This window comes from Cherax quadricarinatus, chromosome 27 (assembly GCF_038502225.1).
Source record: "Cherax quadricarinatus isolate ZL_2023a chromosome 27, ASM3850222v1, whole genome shotgun sequence".
In the NCBI taxonomy this organism is placed as follows: domain Eukaryota; kingdom Metazoa; phylum Arthropoda; class Malacostraca; order Decapoda; family Parastacidae; genus Cherax; species Cherax quadricarinatus.
In genome coordinates, this window is record NC_091318.1 from 30,536,457 (window position 1) to 30,557,838 (window position 21,382).

The 21,382-nt window shown below is 38.7% G+C and overlaps 1 protein-coding gene across 6 annotated transcripts in view; it reads right to left on the reverse strand.

Annotated features, from left to right (window-relative positions):
* The window catches only part of Schip1 (Schwannomin interacting protein 1), a 90,623-nt gene that overhangs the window by 29,758 nt on the left and 39,483 nt on the right, over positions 1–21,382 (reverse strand). Inside the window, exon 1 of one of the 6 annotated variants that reach the window (XM_070089218.1) lies at positions 8,110–8,223. The exons of 3 other annotated variants lie outside the window; for them this stretch is intronic. The gene's annotated coding sequence lies outside the window, so the exon portion shown is untranslated. Of the gene's footprint in view, positions 1–7,991; positions 8,224–21,382 lie in introns of those variants that run through there. 2 more of the 6 variants (XM_070089219.1, XM_070089220.1) reach the window with 2 other exon arrangements.

The window sequence follows — 21,382 nt, forward strand, 5'->3', positions numbered from 1 at the left end:
ACCACAGAAATTTATAAGGAAAAACCACATGCTACTTTTTACATGCTTTTCTGAAGGTAAATTTCCACATGATTGCCCCAATAGTCCATACAGCCTCTATGTAACATTAAACAAATCTCATATCAAAACCTTTTTAACTCTATTTGTACATGCCAAATATTCTTTCTTTTAAACTAAACCTATGTTAACTACAGCTAACCCAGGTTATGTTAACCTTATCTCACCCAGCATAACTGAACTTTAAACCAACATCTGAATGTAAGTTATTAAACCTTTTTGGACAAGGACATTGCTCATAATAATAAAATCTTTTATGAAATGCTGGAGTTAGATTACCATAGTTATGATTAGGCTAGATTTCATATTCAAATTCAAAATTAGGCTCAATGAGAGACCTTGAAGTTAAAAATGAAATTTGAGGATAAATTTAATGCAACATCCATCTTCAGAATATACAAAAAATCCTTCAATACAATCATTAAACCCTCAATTTGATGTACTTCAGAAATATAGGGCAAAATCCACCAAATTAACCCTTTGACAAGCCAATGTGTTTGACGTATATATACTCAAAAATTCTAGCGGCTTCAAATCAAGCAGGAGAAAGCTGGTAGGCCCACATGTGAGAGAATGGGTCTGTGTGGTCAGTGTGCACCATATAAAAAAAAATCCTGCAGCACGCAGTGCATAATGAGGAAAAAAAACTGTGTTTTTAGATTAAAATACCAACTTTGAGGTGTATTTTTGTATAGTATTTATGGTTGTATTCTTGGTCTCATTTGATAGAATGGAAAACATATTATAGAAATAAAGGTGATTTTGATTGGTTTTACTATGAAAAGGACCTTGAAATGGAGCTCAAATTAGGGGAAATGTTTGATTTTTGCCAATGTTCAAGAGTAAAACAAATGATGTCATTGTCCAATAAATGTCCAACTAGCCATTCTAATATGCAATCATGAATAGGTTGACATTATTTATACAATTATTACAATATTGCAGTAGTCTGCATAACAGTAAATCTCCTATTTTTTGTTTGAATAAAAATTCAAAATACAGTGGATCCCCGCTTTACAATCACGTCCCAATGTGACCAATTACGTAAGTGTATTTATGTAAGTGCGTTCGTACGTGTATTTTTGGGGGTCTGAAATGGACTAATCTAATTCACAATATTCCTTATGGGAACAAATTCGTTCAGTACTGGCACCTGAACATACTTCTGGAATGAAATAATATCGTAAACCGGGGGTCCACTGTATAAAGCAAGAGTAATATCAAAGGGGGCCTGTGGACGTGACTGATGAACAAAGAAAATGTTATTTTACAGCCAGGAATGTCTGCATTGTTCATTCTGGACCCTATTTTGAAATTGGCATATTTTTTTATTTGTATGAAAGTGGCCAAATTGCCAATTTCTGACCACGTTATTGGGTAGTTGAAATCGGTAAATGGGCAGTTTCTTGTACTCAATCGATAGAACAAATGGAGTTCTAAAGAAATAGCTATGAGTTTGGTCATCGACTGGAACAATGGAATTAGCCGAAAATTGGGCTCAAAGTGGGCAAAATCGCTGATTCGTAAATATCGCCGAGGTCGCTAACTTCGTGAGAGTGTAATTCTGTACGTTTTCCATCAAATTTCGTACTTTTGGTGTCATTACCATTGGAAAAAGATTCTCTATCATTTCACATTTTTTTTTTTTTCAAATATTTTGCAACACCAGGAGACACCTCAGGATTTGGGGTTGTGACAGTCAAAGGGTTAACTGATTTGTAAACAACAGACTAAGCTCATTAATTACATAATTGTTAGTTATTGTCATGATATGAGCAGAACAATCTAAACTACTGCCACAACAGCTACTGCCAGCCACTTGCTTTCTCCTATAAGTGTGTTAAATCAAGGGTCTACTGTACTGTATTGTACACTCTTACAATACTCATCATACAATTAGACGAAAACAGCATTGCAGTTGCGTAGTACAAGAGTAAGTAGCCATAAAAATAATCTGTAGTGAGCTGATCTCAACTGTAATTACAATGAAATATTTAGGAATATCCTTTAATATAAGCATTTTTCAAAAAAATATACAGAAACCAGAACATTGGTTCTGAAGCTACATAGATGTTGATATCATACACTAGTTATACATAATACAAGTATAGATTTGGCCTAGGATAACTTGCATATCATAGTGTCATATCAATTTGCGAGACTTGATGCTTGCACACCAAGTGAATTCATTTTTATTATTACAGCAAAGGGGGTATGCTAAGCCTTTATTATAAAGGATCATACAATGACTGGGGGAATGGAAGGCAATCAGGTTCAAACCAAGGAAGGAGCATGGGTCCAATTCCTTGGATCAAGAACCACTGACTGGCATCAAGGAGTCTCAATTAAGGGATGCAAATTTATTTAGCATTATTAGGGCATCTTCTGTTAATCTGCTAGTTTGTTCTTTCTTTAGATTATGCCAAATATACATTTTATTTTTTTTATTATCACACTGGCCGATTCCCACCAAGGCAGGGTGGCCCGAAAAAGAAAAACTTTCACCATCATTCACTCCATCACTGTCTTGCCAGAAGGGTGCTTTACACTACAGTTTTTAAACTGCAACATTAACACCCCTCCTTCAGAGTGCAGGCACTGTACTTCCCATCTCCAGGACTCAAGTCCGGCCTGCCGGTTTCCCTGAATCCCTTCATAAATGTTACTTTGCTCACACTCCAACAGCACATCAAGTATTAAAAACCATTTGTCTCCATTCACTCCTATCAAACACGCTCACGCATGCCTGCTGGAAGTCCAAGCCCCTCGCACACAAAACCTCCTTTACCCCCTCCCTCCAACCTTTCCTAGGCCGACCCCTACCCCGCCTTCCTTCCACTACAGACTGATACACTCTTGAAGTTATTCTGTTTCGCTCCATTCTCTCTACACGTCCGAACCACCTCAACAACCCTTCCTCAGCCCTCTGGACAACAGTTTTGGTAATCCCGCACCTCCTCCTAACTTCCAAACTACGAAATCTCTGCATTATATTCACACCACACATTGCCCTCAGACATGACATCTCCACTGCCTCCAGCCTTCTCCTCGCTGCAACATTCATCACATTCTTTTTCCCTCATCAATTCTATGATTCACCTCATCTTTCATAGACCCATCCGCTGACACGTCCACTTCCAAATATCTGAATACGTTCACCTCCTCCATACTCTCTCTCCCTCCAATCTGATATCCAATCTTTCATCACCTAATCTTTTTGTTATCCTCATAACCTTACTCTTTCCTGTATTCACCTTTAATTTTCTTCTTTTGCACACCCTACCAAATTCATCCACCAATCTCTGCAACTTCTCTTCAGAATCTCCCAAGAGCACAGTGTCATCAGCAAAGAGCAGCTGTGACAACTCCCACTTTGTGTGTGATTCTTTATCTTTTAACTCCACGCCTCTTGCCAAGACCCTCGCATTTACTTCTCTTACAACCCCATCTATAAATATATTAAACAACCACGGTGACATCACACATCCTTGTCTAAGGCCTACTTTTACTGGGAAAAAATTTCCCTCTTTCCTACATACTCTAACTTGAGCCTCACTATCCTCGTAAAAACTCTTCACTGCTTTCAGTAACTTACCTCCTACACCATACACTTGCAACATCTGCCACATTGCCCCCCTATCCACCCTATCATACGCCTTTTCCAAATCCATAAATGCCACAAAGACCTCTTTAGCCTTATCTAAATACTGTTCACTTATATGTTTCACTGTAAACACCTGGTCCACACACCCCCTACCTTTCCTAAAGCCTCCTTGTTCATCTGCTATCCTGCTATACATACAATTTTTATTTAGAACTGAAAAAAGTCCAATATTACTTAGTCATTAAATTGATATAGAATTAACATCTTATGATAACTCAGGACCTCAATAGAAATAGGTCAAGGACCCTAATGGAGATAAGTCACTGACTCTTTTGGGTTATCCTAGGTAATTTACACTATGTACAATAATTGTACTTGTGTGTACCTGTACCTTAATAAGCTTACTTAATCCCTAAAATTCAAATAAATTGAGCAGTGCATATACCTTATTGTATACTAGGTAACGAAAGTGAACTGAAGTGGAAACATTTGTGTGTCATGTTTCCTTATGACACCTGCTGTCCCTGTTCACCTAGCAGCAAATAGGTACCTGGGTGTTAGCTGATTGGTGTGGGTCACATCCTGAGGAAAAAGCTTAATTTGCCCAAAATGCTCTGCATACCTGGAGTTTACCTGGAGAGAGTTCCGGGGGTCAACGCCCCCGTGGCCCGGTCTGTGACCAGGCCTCCTGGTGGATCAGAGCCTGATCAACCAGGCTGTTACTGCTGGCTGCACGCAAACCAACGTACGAGCCACAGCCCAGCTGGTCAGGAACCGACTATAGGTGCTTGTCCAGTGCCAGCTTGAAGACTGCCAGGGGTCTGTTGGTAATCCCCCTTATGTATGCTGGGAGGCAGTTGAACAGTCTCGGGCCCCTGACACTTATTGTATGGTCTCTTAACGTGCTAGTGACACCCCTGCTTTTCATTGGGGGGATGTTGCATCGTCTGCCAAGTCTTTTGCTTTCGTAGTGAGTGATTTTCGTGTGCAAGTTCAGTACTAGTCCCTCTAGGATTTTCCAGGTGTATATAATCATGTATCTCTCCCGCCTGCATTCCAGGGAATACAGGTTCAGGAACCTCAAGTGCTCCCAGTAATTGAGGTGTTTTATCTCTGTTATGTGTGCCATGAAGGTTCTCTGTACATTTTCAAGGTCAGCAATTTCACCTGCCTTGAAAGGTGCTGTTAGTGTGCAGCAATATTCCAGCCTAGATAGAACAAGTGACCTGAAGAGTGTCATCATGGGCTTGGCCTCCCTAGTTTTGAAGGTTCTCATTATCCATCCTGTCATTTTTCTAGCAGATGTGATTGATACAATGTTATGGTCCTTGAAGGTGAGATCCTCCGACATGATCACTCCCAAGTCTTTGACGTTGGTGTTTCGCTCTATTTCGTGGCCAGAATTTGTTTTGTACTCTGATGAAGATTTAATTTCCTCATGTTTACCATATCCGAGTAATTAAAATTTCTCATCGTTGAACTTCATATTGTTTTCTGCAGCCCATTGAAAGATTTGGTTGATGTCCGCATGGAGCCTTGCAATGTCTGCAATGGAAGACACTGTCATACAGATTCAGGTGTCATCTGCAAAGGAAGACACGGTGCTGTGGCTGACATCCTTGTCTATGTCAGATATGAGGATGAGGAACAAGATGGGAGCGAGTACTGTGCCTTGTGGAACATAGCTTTTCACCGTGCCTGCCTCAGACTTTACTCTGTTGACTACTACTCTCTGTGTTCTGTTAGTGAGGAAATTATAGATCCATCGACTGACTTTTCCTGTTATTCCTTTAGCACGCATTTTGTGCACTATTACGCCATGGTCACACTTGTCGAAGGCTTTTGCAAAGTCTGTATATATTACATCTGCATTCTTTTTGTCTTCTAGTGCATCTAGGACCTTGTAGTGATCCAATAGTTGAGACAGACAGGAGCGACCTGTTCTAAACCCATGTTGCCCTGGGTTGTGTAACTGATGGGTTTCTAGATGGGTGGTGATCTTGCTTCTTAGGACCCTTTCAAAGATTTTTATGATATGGGATGTTAGTGCTATCGGTCTGTAGTTCTTTGCTGTTGCTTTACTGCCCCCTTTGTGGAGTGGGGCTATGTCTGTTGTTTTTAGTAACTGTGGGATGACCCCCGTGTCCATGCTCCCTCTTCATAGGATGGTAAAGGCTCGTGATAGGGGCTTCTTGCAGTTCTTGATGAACACGGAGTTCCATGAGTCTGGCCCTGGAGCAGAGTGCATGGGCATGTCATTTATCGCATAACAAGGGGCTTTCTATATACATGTAGTATGTCACTGACGTCAGCTAGGACTGTACAAGTTGTACCATGCACTAGTGAAATTAAAGATTATTACTACATTATAAATAAAATTTGCATTAAGGCATCATAATAAACTGTCAATATTAGGCAAGAGTACTATGTATTTGACTGCTGCTCGGCAGATTTCGACTATTAGTTACAGCCTGAACTGTACACTAAGTTGGTTGTATAGTTGAAATATTTTGTTGTAGTAGATCTCTATTGTAACTGATTTTCACACAGTTGAGTTACTTTGTTGTTTTAACTTTTAAGGTTTAAATAATAAGATATTACAAGGACCCTAATGGAAATAAGTCACTGACTTTTTTGGGGTTATCCTGATGGGTAATTTACATATGTTACTATGTATAATTTGTGTAACTGTATTTGTGTGTATCTATACCTAAATAAACTTACTTAACCTAATGAAATCCACCTTACCTAACATAAAATAATCTAAGGTAATTTGACCTTACTCTGCCATTGGGCCAGCATTTGACATGACAATACCAAGCACTGCTTGACTCAGAGATGCTGCAAAACCAAAATAAGTGGGACTTTCGAATTAAACTCTGTCGAGTGTGAATGCCTCGCTCCACTCGTCTTGAGCACCTGCGATGAATCTGTTTCCCTCACTAGACACTTGTCCTCACTGCAAAGTCTGCTAGATAATTGGTCAGGGTGTCATACATTAGCTGTTATAGGCTTGGGGAAAGGCTGTCATTGTTGGCTAGGGTGGGGTAGGGTTAAGAGGGCTGGGTGTACATAATTTATACATGTTATTATGTATGATAATTGTACTTATGTGCACCTGTACCTAATTTTTACTTATGCAAAGTGGCCCACCAAATATAAATAGCAATTTTTTCTTTTGTTTTGAGGAAATTTGTTTTCTCTCTATTACCCATCAAGGTTTGGGCAAAATCTTAATTACACTTCTGGGCTCATACTGTAAGAGCCCTGTAAGACCACTTCAAAGCCTATATAAATACATTAGGGGTGATCCCGTGGCCTGGCTGGCAAAGGTCTCGCTTCACACACGGAGGGCCTGGGTTCGATTCCTGGTGGTGTAGAAACATTTCGACGTGTTTCCTTACACCTGTTGTTTTTTTTTCACCTAGCAGCAAGTAGGTACCTGGGAATTTGTCGACTGGTGTGGGTCACATCCTGGGGGACAAGATTGAGGACCCCAATGGAAATAAGACAGGCAGTCCTCGATGACACACTGCCTTTCTTAGTTTATCCTGGGTGGCTAACCATGAGGGGTTAAAAATCCAAATGAAATCTTATTTTATCTTATCACTAATATCTCCCAAAAATAACAATTTCCAAAAGAAATGCTTATTCCAAGTTTTACTGTAGTTTTAAGACTGGCCTGCCATGGGTTCGAACCTCACCTTGTCTGTGATAAGTTGTATTAAGATTATTATAATAATAATGCTTATTCCTAAAAGTACATGTTCAAGGTATACAATCCTAACTGACATCATATACGTCTATATAGAAAGTCCCATGCTATACCTGGAGAGGGTTTTGGGGGTCAACGCCCCTGCGGCCCAGTCTATGGCCAGGCTTCATGGTGGACCAGGGCCTGATCAACCAGGCTGTTACCTTTGGTTATGCAGAGCATTTCGGGCAAATTAGGTCGATTTTGTTCCAGGATGTGACCCACACTAGTCGACTAACACACAGGTACCCATTTTAATGATAGGTGAACATGGACAGCAGGTGTCTTATGGAAACACGTCCTGTTTCCACCCATACCGGGGATTAAACCATTGACCTCAATGTGTGAGCCGAATGCACTAGTAATCGAGCTATGGAACACATTGTAAACTAACGTCTGAGTAGTAGTCTATAAGTATAGCCTACAATCAGTTGATAATATATAACAATCAGGTGATAATATATTACAATCAGGTGCAAATATATCAATCAACTGATATTACAATCAGGTGCTATTATATCACAATGAGCTGAAAATATTACAATCAAATATAACACAACGAGCTGATAATATTACAATCAGGTGATAATGTATCACCCAGGGTGATCCCACATATATACATAAACATTACACAAATATTTCATATCACTGCCTTCCACCACAACACAAGAACTGAGTTTTGCCACGCCAATACACGTTGCTCAATGTCGTTTGCGAGAGGATAATTAGCAGAAATTCAGAGAAAATTAGAGGAGGTGATAGTGAGTGTTGTTGACAGTTGGCACCCCACCTTCTTACCTGGCCGCCGCCATGTTGCCAAGTCTCCTTATGTCACTACCTCTCACACCCATTTTCCTAAGCCTGCTTAATATATATATCTCAACATTACTAATGTTTAAATGTTTTGAATAAAATGGTTTACATAAGTCTGACAAAAGAATAAAGTGTTTATTTAACGAATTGTAAATCTCAAAATACTAAAAGAGTAACACTTAATGCATCAGATTTCCCTCAAAATGTACATAATTCCCCGTTTCATTTGCTACATTTACAATAAAATATGCGTAAATATTAAGACCAATGACAAATACAATAATAAAAGGCCGATTATGTATCCTGAGTGAAGATTTGGCACCACTGCCCCTCAGCCACCCTAAACAAATCAAGTAAATTTATTTAGGTACAATTTTACACAATTTTCTGTGATTATAATTGTCTTGCATAGTAATATGCATGTAAATTACCTAGGATAACCCAAAAAAGCTAAACAAAGTGACTTATTTCCACTGGGGTTCTTGTAATACTGTACGTTAAGGAGCCTAACACTTGATTTTCCTGTATTTTAACCATTCATCACACTTCTCTAAGATTAAGCAAGTTTATTCAGGTATACACAAATACAGTTACATAGATTATCATACATAGCAGCAGATGTGTATTATTATTATAATCAAAAAGAAGCGCTAAGCAGCAGATGTGTAGAGAACCTGGGATAACCCGAAAAAGTCAAGACTGAAAAGTCGGAGTGGACAAGATAAGATTTATGAAGCTTCTCTATTATTATTATTATTATTATAATCAAAAAGAAGCGCTAAGCCACAAGGGCTATACAGCGCTGCTTGAAGCTTCTCTAGGATAAGATTTATGAAGCTTCTCTAAGATTTATCAAACTTCTCTTAAATAAGATTTATGAAGCTTCTCAAAGATAATATTTGTCAAGCTTCTCTAAAATAAGATTTATCAAGCTTCTCTCGTGATTGTTATTATTATAATCAAGGGGGGGGGGAAGCGCTAAACACTTCTCTCGTGAAATTTCCTTCAATTCTTCTTTTATCTCTCTGGTATCTTGAGACACTTTACTCGGGATAATTATCAACACTTGGACAATTCATCTATTACATTATTATTATTATCATCATCAAGGAGGAAGCACTATATCCGTAGGATTATACAGCTCCTGTGGGGGGATGTGGAAGATATTCAGGCTTAATTCAGGGAACTGGAGCACAGATCCAATTCCCTAGATCTAGAGCCCCTCACCAGCGTCAAGGAACCTTCCTTGGGAGGGGAGAGTCGTCTATTACAAATTTTAAATGTATCTGATTTATATACCATATATTTATTTATTGGAAAGGAATTATTAATAATAAATTGATATGATATTTTAATTATTCATTGAAGTGCTAGACCACTGTACAAAATTATGAATATGTTTACCTGGAGAGGGTTTCGGGGGTCAACACCCCCCGCGGCCCGGTCTGAGACCAGACCTCATGGTGGATCAGGGTCTGATCAACCAGGCTGTTACTGCTGGCCGCACGCAAGCTGACATACGAACCACAGTCCGGTTGGTCAGGTACTGACTTTAGGTAGCCTGTCCAGTGCCTTCTTGAAGACAGCCAGGGGTCTATTGGTGTTCCCCCTTATGTATGCTAGGAGACAAAGTCTTGGGCCCCGGACACTTATGTATTGTCTCTCAGTGTACTCGTGGCACACCTGCTTTTCATCGGGGGAATGTTGCATCTCCTGCCGAGTCTTTTCCTTTCATATGGAGTGATTTTCGTGTGCAGGTTTGGTACCAATCCCTCCAGGACCTTCCAAGTGTATATTATCGTGTATCTCTCTCGCCTGCGTTCGAGGGAATACAGATCAAGGACCTTCAACCGTTCCCAGTAGTTTAGGTGCTGTATCGCACTTGTGTGTGTCGTGAAAGTTCTTTGTACACTCTCCAGGTGTACAATGTCGCCAGCCTTGAAGGGAGCCGTTAGTGTACAGCAGTATTCCAGCCTAGAGAGCAGAAGCGATTTGAAGAGAATCATGTGTGAATATATATATATATATATATATATATATATATATATATATATATATATATATATATATATATATATATATATATATATATTATATATATTAGTGTGTGTACTCTCCTAGTTGTACTCTCCTAGATGTGGTTGCAGAGGTCGATTCACAGCTCCTGCCCCCGCCTCTTCACTGGCTGCTACTAGGTCACTTCTTGCTCCATGAGCTTTATCATACCTCTTCTTATAGCTATGTGTGTGTGTGTTATATGTGAAACACTAATGAAAATAGTACTATGCTCTATCCATTAATACACATAATAATAATGATGATAATAATATTATTATAATCAAAAAGAAGCGCTAAGCCACAAGGGCTATACAGCGATGATAATAATAACAATAGGCTGTGTACTCATTACAGAACAATTATTACCTCATTTACCTTGATATATCCTCACTATGTGACTACATATCAGTGGGTGGGTAATGTGGATGGGAGAGTGGGCAGTACTAATGTTAAAAGATTACCAATTAATCCAAACTGATCATCCTCTACACTACACTTATTATATTCCTCAAGAAGCGCTGAACCCCTAGGGCTTATTAAGTACTTGGGAACGAGATATAATCAGGTTTAATCCGAAGAGGAGAGAAGCTGGTGGCTAACGCTCTCGCTTCACACGGTGAGGGCCCGGGCTCAAATCCCAGCGAGTGTATAAACATTGGGCGTGTTTCTTTATACCGTTTGTCTATGTTCCTCATCAGTAAAATGGTACCTGGGTGTTAGTCGACTGGTGTGGGTCGCATCCTGGGACAAAACTGACCTAATTTGCCGAAATACTCTGCATAACAAGCGGCTTTCCATATAGTAGTATGTCAATATCAGTTAGACCTTGTACATGTATACATGTATGTAAATATTTTAGGGTCGTGTTGACAATAATTGGGGAAGTTGTATCGCGCCTTTACAGTCCACTAGCCAGGCCCGTGGCCTGGCTTGGTAGGTCGTGGTTAGTTGGTCGTGGCTTGGTACGCAATGCTTTCGCTTAATATGCTGAGTGTTCGTGGTTCGATCCCCAGAAAGGATAGAAACATTGGGCATGTTTCCTTACGCCTATTGTCCCCTTCACCTATCAAGCAAGTAGGTACCTGGATGTTAGTCGACTGGTGTGGGTCGCATCCTGGGGGACAAGATCGAAGACCCCAATGGAAATAGTTCTTGATGACGCACTGCCTTTCTTGGGTTATCCTGGATGGCTAACCCTCTGGGGTTACAATATTTTTTTTATATAATTTTTATGAAGATATCTCCACCAGAGACAGGCAACAAAAATTATACATGGAAGACAAGCGAAGGGGATTGCTGAGAAATTTGTACTACACTACTTACCTAAGAATACGCACGAATTGGAATAATGAAGATAAACAATACCACGGGTGGGGTTTGAACCTGCGGTCATAGTCTCAAAACTCCAGACCGTCGCGTTAGCCACTGGTTAACGGGTTCAAACCCCACCCGTGGTATGGTTTGTTTGCAATCGTGTCACTACAGTAATAATGAAGATACATTGTTGCAACAGTACACAAATAACCCGCACATAAAAGAGAGAAGCTTACGACGACGTTTCGGTCCGACTTGGACCATTGACAAAGTCAATGGGCCTGATGACAACCAGAATGAACAGCATGAAACAAACTACCTCACTTGTACTAACAACACCCACTAAATGTAGACTGAGCCAAGATGGGCAGGGTTAAGCTGTCCATTTATTTATCACACACATACAGTCCTATAAATGAACACATACATAATCAGACGAGTACACAAATGCACATAAAACATATACACATTATAATAAAAAAGAAGCGCTAAACCCTCTAGGGTCATACAGCACCGCAGGGCAGGGGGTGATGCTGAATATTGGGTATCAAGGGTGGAGAGGATAACACAGGCAGAGTTAGAAAGGGATGTGAGAGTGCTAAAGGAAGTCAGAGTTTGTGTAATGAACGGGTTGCTGTCAACATACAGAGGTTAACCCATTTACATATAATTTGCACAGTATGCATTCGCATACAGCTGTGGTGCCGCTGGGTGCTAACTAGTGCTGGCAAATTCAGGGTGGACAATGAGGATATCCTCAAGCACCTCAAGTAGATGAAGCATTTACACAATTCCAAGTACCGCTTTCCACTACGGCTCAAGTTACTGACAACTAGACACTCGACCATGTAATGGTAAAGGTCGTGTGCCTTTTCTTTTTCACAGAGCTTACATGTGGAACAGGCAGAGTTGGGAGGCTCACCTGTGGCAATTACATTCATTGCCACAGGTAACGGTATCTCAACTTGATTCTGCTAGTCACCGTGGCATATAATCTAGTAAACGTTTTATACTGCCCATACATATGGCTTTTTGATCAGAACAGATCATAATGCTCTCAGGTCTTTGGATATCTGTTTTCTCGTCTACCAGAGCAAATATTCTTCAGCAGGATGGCTAAAGATGTAAAGAGGAATGCTCAATTGTAGATGATGAAGATAGGTCAGGGGTAACTGCGTCCAATTTCCAAATTATGGATTAGTTTGTGACTCAATATTAACCTTGAAAACTTTAACGCGTTTTCGTTGGGATTTACAAAAGTTGACAACTGCCACAAATAATATTAGGAAAGAATTAACATAAAATTCCTTCACAATGAGTGAATTATAGCCTACCTGAAAAAAGCACAATTTTGTACCAGAGAAAAAGCTGCAGCTGGTGGCTGATGTGAATTATTATTGTTCTATACAGGGATACATGGAGAAATACTAAACCCGTAGGGGTTATACAGAGCCAGGTGAATAAGAGGAAATCAGATTTGATTCAAAGAGGGGGGAGGGATAGTACCAACTTCTTGGTACTAGGACTTCAAGGGTGAGGGGCTCTTACACTTGAAGGGTACCAAGACTTGTTCCAGGAGGTATTATCACGACCATGTCGATAAAAGGCAGAGTACAAATATCTTTCAATGGAACATTATATATAAAAAAGTATTTTGGATGGTCAGGGGTGGAACCAATTAATGATTAACATCTAATTTGGTAAAATATAGGAAATTAACTGCTTAATCTGCGGATTGAGGTAAGAGTTGAAGGAACTCTTTCTCTATGTAAATTTCTACTAAATTATGATCTTTTGTCGAACCTAAACATTGCTCGGGTAGACACTTTGCCCAGAAAATAATTTTCTGAAAATGATATGCAAGAATAGCTAATGCAGATACACATTAAAAGTTCATTCAGTGGCGACTTTTATTATATTCATGGGGAAATGCTGAAGCCGTGATGGTAATCAGGTCTGATGCAAGCAAAGATTGGAAGTACCAGTTCCTTGAGTCAAGAGGCCTTCAAGGGTTTACTGACCCTTGAAGGGTCAGTAAACAGAGGCTACAGCTTATCAAAGCTTTAATAAGGCAGTATAATCCCCCGCCTCCAGCGGTCCACTATTCATAACATGGGACCCATTTTTTTTCTTTTTCCACTCATGCAATACAATTTTCGTGGGGGATAATTACATTTTAAACTATTTTTCTAACTAGTGGGTGGTGTTTTGTTGGTCAGGAAACAAGACAGGTGCCTCCTGATAGAGGCTCTGGTCACATGATGGCCCATTAATTTGTTAACATATGCTGGACTAACAATAATTAGCTTTACGCTCCACTTCAAATATAGACCCAAAATAAGATGTATCCTAACAGAATCCTTTACGATTCCTCTTACATCCAAAATCATGCGTAAAAAAACTGAGTGGACTAGTATTGTGACGTTGGACGCTTTCGGTATCAATATATTTTCCTTGATGTCAATATTAAAATAATATAACAGTGAACAGAACATAACAATATATGGCAGGAGACACTGTGTGTTTGTGATTACTGTTGACTGTTGTCTCCCTCAGCCACTGGAAAATTAATTACTGAAGGGCACTGGTGCTCATCCACAAATATTTTCTCAGTAAACTAAAATAAATTAAAAGGGTAGTATTTTAAAAATAAAGGTTTTAAACTCCTCGAGTCTTGAAAAATTTAAAAACGGGTTTATAAACCTTCGTATCACTGTTTTTTAACGTGATATTTATTCCCGCTTTATATTTACTTTTTAAAGTTGAATTCTTTCTTGGTTTCTTTCCGCATTCTCATTATTTGGTACTTAATGGACTTAAATTTCAACACTACTTTTGGATCAGTAAGTTTATTTGATCGGTACACGTAAGTACATTTATATCTATAAATGTAAATTGCCCAAGGGTAACCCCCCCAAAAATTTGAAAAAATGATTTATTTCCATTGGGCCTATGCTTTCCCCCTTTTCTCAAAATGGCCTCACCTCATCATCCTCACAGTCACCAAAAGTGCAAATTCGAAATTTTCTGGCTGTTTAAACATATGGAAGTCGGGATTCAAAGCAGATAAAGGGGTTTAATCAAGATTGGGATTAAATGAAGCTCATGGGGCAGGGTGATCCTGGGGAAGGAAGATAAGAAATTTTAAGATCAAGGGTTTAAAAAGATCATGGGTTCAATGCGACCGGTACTCCCTCCTATCCCTTTTATATCTTTGTATTTTTGTTCCCCTTTTTAAAATATTCTTTTTTAGGGGAAGCGTTGAAACCCAATACAGGCTGATGGTGAAAAGGGAGAATGAAGATCCAAAGGGTGGTGAGCGCTCCCAAATTTATCGTGTCGCCCTTTAACAACTAAGGGACATCCGTGAAGTAGAGTGTGTGTGTGTTTTTGAGGTGTTTTGGGGTGTGTGTTTGGACGTATCACCAGCAGGTCCCGAGGCGTGATGTAGTTTATTCACCCCCCACTCTCCCCTCTCCACTAGGGGGCTTCTCACGCCATGTTAAATGATTGTAAATTTAAACATGGAGAAACGTTAAGCTGGTAGGAGGGTCATATAACGCCTGGGAAATGGGATGTAAAGGGAAAGGGGGGATAACCACAATTCCGATCAAGTCTATCCCCCAATTTATTAAAATTTACTGGGAATTTTATTTGGATTATTTAAATCAGTGTTTTGACTCAAAAAAGCCACTCGTGGCGAAGGTTTCCTTTTAAATCATTTTTTTTTTCAAAGCTCTTACATGCAATAATTTGAAAACTTATTAAGCGATGATTGTATAAATCTTTTTTACAAAGTTAGCGTCCCCAAAAAATTCCCCTAAAGCCACTATGTTTGAATGGTTCCAAACTTGCCCCAAATTCTTTTATTGGGGGGCTGGCTGATACAATACCTCCCTTTAAAAAAACATTAGAGATAACTCACTAAGGGGGCTCAATATCCCCTCTTTAAATGAAATTCAAAATGTCTGATTATCTTAAACGGAACTTGATTTTGAAATTCTTGTTAGCTGAACTGTGGCTGCATGAATAAAGCACAAACAAACTTGCGTCAAAGAAAGGCCTGATTGATCTGCAGGGGAAAAAAGTCCCCCCCCCTTTCAACAGATAAATCACTGAATATGTGTGAGCCGGTAGTGTAGCGTAATCATCTTTTTTCCCGTATCTGACAGATACTTACTTCTTTTTTACCTAAAATCAACCATTCAATGATATTTTTTTAGGGGACAAATTTTTAATTCTTTAGTTGATAAACCAACAAATTCATAAAAAACCCAGGATAATCCCTTGTTCCAAAACAGGGTAATTCTGATTCCTTGGATCAAATACCCACCCAGCTTGAAATGACTGATCCTCTTCTAGCAGTCATATTTAGGTTTGGAGTCCAAAACCAGCTGTTTTAAAAGTCGGCCATGACGGACGTCTTATATTATATTCTCTGGTAACACTTAACCTAAATCTACGCGCGGTGGAACGGACTCAGTTTTATCCCTATGGTTGTATAACGTTTGAACACTGTACGCACTCCAAAATGATTTTTTTACCATCACTCATTCAAAATCCCCTCATCAACCGAACTTTTGTTATAAACATATGGGGTAAATTCGTCTCGAATGGTGATAACCCATGCTCTGAAAAACTGTTCCCCAAAATTGACTATCATAATAATTATTTTATAATCAAAAATAATCATTAAACCCCGGGTCATACAACCTGAACACGGGTACTATCAATGAATTTTCATCTTAGGGGTGAACATCTAAAGCACCAGCTGGGTAAAAAGGGGTGAGGGAAAAATTTTTTTCATGATGTCTGTACGAATTGCTAAGCATTTCGGGTTTAAAAACTTTTGGTCATTAAAACCACATTGAACCATTTATAATTAAAAAAAACCCTCCTAAAATACTAAAATGTAATAAAAATTTTTTATCTTCCCCTTCTGAATAAGGGAGGATTCTGGACCTTTAAATGGCCGAGTGCGGAAATCAAGTAAAAAATGTGGGATTCATCCATGTTGGGATCCAGTCGATCGCTTGCGAAAACAGCTCACAAGAGGGCGGGTTCGAATCTGGTGGCTGGAAAAAAATGGACTGTTTCCTGACATCTCTGTCCTTTCACCCATCAGTGTAAAAAGGGTACCTGGGTGTTAGTCATGGTGTGGGTGCATCCCGGACAAAACGGCCCAATTTGCCCAAATGCTCTCCCAAAAAAACCTTTCTTTTAATAGTATTCTTGATGTCAGCTAGGTTTATCTTTGTACATGTTTTGAAATAAGATTTAGTATTATTTTATCATCCCCCTCCCCTCTGCAACCTTTGTCCTCACAGGATAATCCTATCAATCTGTCAGGGCGGGAGTTAACAATAAACCAGGGTTTATATAATCTTGGGGGTGTGTATAAACACACACACACACACCAGATTCAAAAAGAATATAATATACTGGAAGACAAGAAGTTCTTTTAACATGATAAATAAAATTTCTTTATATTCCCAAAAATCCCTCTGTGATGGGAATATTTTTGAAAAATTATAAAGTATTTTATAAAAATTGATAATAATAATAAAAAAATAATAATAATAATAATAATAATAATAATCAGAAACTACAGACTTAAATAGCCCCAAAACCAGTCAACCTAAAACTCTGCATTTTTAGTTATAAAAAAACTAAACCCCTAAGGGGTTTTAAAACTGGGGAAAGGGGGGACAGTCAAATTGATCGAAAACGGAGGGTAAAACCAATTTTTTTAAAGCAGCCATTCCCAGCATCAAGGCACTTTAATTGGGGAAAGTCACAGAAATTATAAAACTTACATAGTTAACGACGATAGATTTGATATTTTCCGGGGCTCGTCTTCATCATGGGGGAGGGGTGAGATCGTTCAGAATGCCCCTACCTTTTCTGCCTCTTGTACTTGGGGAAAGATGCGTCTCGAGGGAAATTTTTTCCCGGGTTGGGTGGCAGACTGGAGTACTGGGAAAAAGTTTTTGTGTTGTGGTTTTTAAACTGTGGGATCTGTGACGTGGGGTATGGGCATTTCACTATTAAAACTCATGAGGCTGTCTGTGCATCCTCAGGGGGGGTGGTGGGGTTGAGGTGTGCTGGTGACCAGTTCTTCGTCGCTTGGGGCCCGGGGGGTCAAAAGGCCTCCGAATACTGGATTCTTTGTGGGGTTGTTTGTGCCTCCCCAGACTCCTCGTTAAATCATCCTTCTATTACAGTTTTAAAAAAATTTTTCACATTTCTGTCACTAACTTTTGGTCCTTAAAGCCTTTTTCCAAAAAAACTGCTTTTTTTTTGCCTGAAAATGGGGAATTTTTATACTCCCCCTGAAGGAGGGTTTAATTTGCAGTTTAAACTGATGAAAGCACCCTTCTGGAACAATGATGGTGAATGATGGGGGAATTTTCTTTTTTAGGCACCCCCTTGGTAGGGGAAACGGGCCCGTGATAAAAAATAAAAAAAAAAAAAAAATACACTGGGAAACCTGTAAACCTATTGCCCAAAAAAGCCTCATTTCCTCCCAAACCTTCAGTGGAGGCTCTTGAAACCACGGAATGATCTTTTTTAAACTTCTACCTTTTTCACTTTGAAACAATCAGACAACACTTTTTTTTACCCTGGAAATTGTTCTTTCATTCAGGCGCTCTGTCGCACTTTTTTACAATTAATTTTCTTTTTTTTGCACCACCGTGGAACCAGTGTTATTAATCTGGTAACAATTGCAAAGTTGCTATATATATAATATATATATATATATATATATATATATATATATATATATATATATATATATATATATATATATATATATAAAATTTTGGGTTAAAAAAAGCTTGGAATGGGGAAAACGGCCCAAACGTTTGATCCAGGGAAAGGGAGGATAGTATCCCCCTGGATGAAACCCTTTCCAGCTGCAAGAATATGCCTACCTTCTTCCCATGAATTGCTCTTAAAATTAAAAAAGCAAATTAAAATTCGTATAAGTCTGGCAATATGATCTTTCCTGAACAGGAAGAAAATTGCCCAATGATAAACTTTTAAAAGCTGTTATGGTTCATTGTTCAGGGTTCACAAGTGTGAGGAGCCCCCGTCATGGGACGCTCTCACACCTCGAAATATTCCTCACACAAAATTCTTTCTTGATGACTTGGGGCCTTGGAGGGGTCTCAAACACTGTCCTTATCCTTTAAATCGCGTTAAAACTCTTAAAAAAGAAAACTTTTGGGTTTTTTTCGGTGTTAAGTCCCTTTGCCGAGTTGATAAATTTCAATTCCTCAATGATGGAGGGGGGTCAGGGCTGGCCAAAACAGTTATGCAAGGGGGAAACTGGGCCCAAAATTTCCTCTCCTCACTTTCCAGTATAAAAATCCTTTTTTGTTGGAATAATTGCTGCCAAAGAACGGAATCAAAATTCCCAATTAGTACAAATGTCCCAGTGTCTTTTCAAGTTTTTCCATTTATATCATTAATCTTCAATGAAAAAAAATTTAAAAATATATATATATATATATATATATATATATATATATATATATTTTATATATATATATATATATATATAATTAAAATATATATATAAAAATAAAATATATATATATTTTTCGTCCGAATAGGCAGAACTTTTAAAACTTGGGAAAGGGAACTCACCTTGCCATATAGGACAAGTGAAAATTTGTGATACAATAATTTCCCTTAAAAACATTTTGAACCTAACGAAAAATACATTTCACTATGTCTTTTGTATTAAATTATTGTAAACAAATCTAAAATATATTTAATTGGGTTAGGCTAAAATAAAATTTTTTTGTTTTAATAAGGTTGGTAATTTTCTAAGATTCTTTTAAAAATTAAATTTTTTTCTTTAAAATTAAGAAAATATATTCTTTAAACGTATGAGGAATTTTAGAAAAGGGCTTAATTTTAAAAAAGTTCTTCCCAAAAAAATTATTTTAAATTTTATATTATTTAATATATATATATATATATATATATATATATATATATATATATATATATATATATTTCCAATAAACAATAAAAAAATATATATATATATATATATATATATATATATATATATATATATATATATATATATATATATATATATATATATATATATATATATATATATATGCAAACAATCGCAGACGGGCGATCTTAACTATGCAGGACAAGCTACGGGGGGTGGAAATCTTTAGCTCTTACAGGAACCAGGAGAGGCAGGAGGAGCTTAAAGCTATTAGTGAAATTGAAAGAAATTCAAAATATTTCTTTTCATATGCCAAAAACAAGGCAAATACCACATCTAGTATCGGGCCCTTACTCAGACAGGATGGGACTTACAAAGACGACAACAAGGAAATGAGTGAAATATTGAAATCCCAGTACGACTCTGTTTAGTGAACCACTAATCGGTCTGAGGATCGACGACCCAAATGATTTCTTCATGAATGAGCCTCAAAACTCCATAAATGTATGCCAGATTTCCGACATTACCCTAACTCCGATAGATTTCGAAAAAGCCATTGACAACATGCCTATGCACTCAGCCCCGGGCCCAGACTCGTGGAACTCTGTTTTCATTAAGAACTGCAAGAAACCCCTCTCGCGTGCCCTAAGTACACTATGGAGGAGGAGCTTGGACATGGGTAAAATTCCACAGTCACTTAAAACAACGGATATAGCCCCACTCCATAAAGGTGGCAGCAAAGCATTAGCTAAGAACTATAGACCAATAGCTCTGACATCCCACATCATAAAAATCTTTGAAAGAGTGCTAAGAAGCAGGATTGCAAATCACCTGGATTCCCAAAATCTGCACAATCCAGGGCAACATGGGTTCAGGGCAGGTCGCTCCTGCCTCTCACAACTACTGGATCACTATGACATGGCCTTGGATGCACTGGAAGAAAATCAGAATGCAGATGTAATATACACAGACTTTGCAAAAGCATTTGACAAATGCGATCATGGCGTAATAGCCCATAAAATACGTGCTAAAGGAATAACTGGGAAAGTGGGGAGATGGATCTTCAACTTCCTAACAAATCGAACACAAAGAGTAGTGGTCAACAGAGTTAAATCGGAGGCTGCCATAATGAAGAGCTCTGTTCCACAAGGCACAGTACTCGCCCCCATCTTATTTCTTATCCTCATATCAGACATAAACAGAGATATACACCACAGCACCGTATCATCCTTTGCGGATGATACTAGGATCTGCATGAGGCTGTCATCTGCTGAGGACGCGGTTAACCTCCAAGAAGATATAAACAAAGTTTTCCAGTGGGCAACGGTAAACAATATGATGTTCAATGAGGACAAATTCCAACTACTCCGTATGGAAAACTGGAGGAGATAATAACTAGAACAGAGTATACTACTGACTCCGGCCATAAAATAGAGCGGAAAAATAATGTAAGGGACCTGGGAGTAGTAATGTCTGAGGATCTCACTTTCAAGGATCACAACAGTGCCACGATCGCACGTGCAAAGAAAATGATAGGATGGATAATGAGAACTTTCAAAACGAGAGATGCCAAGCTCATGATGATCCTTTTCAAATCACTTGTTCTCTCTAGGCTGGAATACTGCTGTACATTAACATCTCCATACAAAGCAGGTGAAATCGCAGATCTAGGGAGTGTACAGAGATCCTTTACTGCACGTATAAGTTCTGTCAAGCACCTTAACTACTGGGAACGCTTGGAAGCACTTGACTTGTACTCGTTGGAACGCAGGAGGGAGAGAGATATCATAATCTACACTTGGAA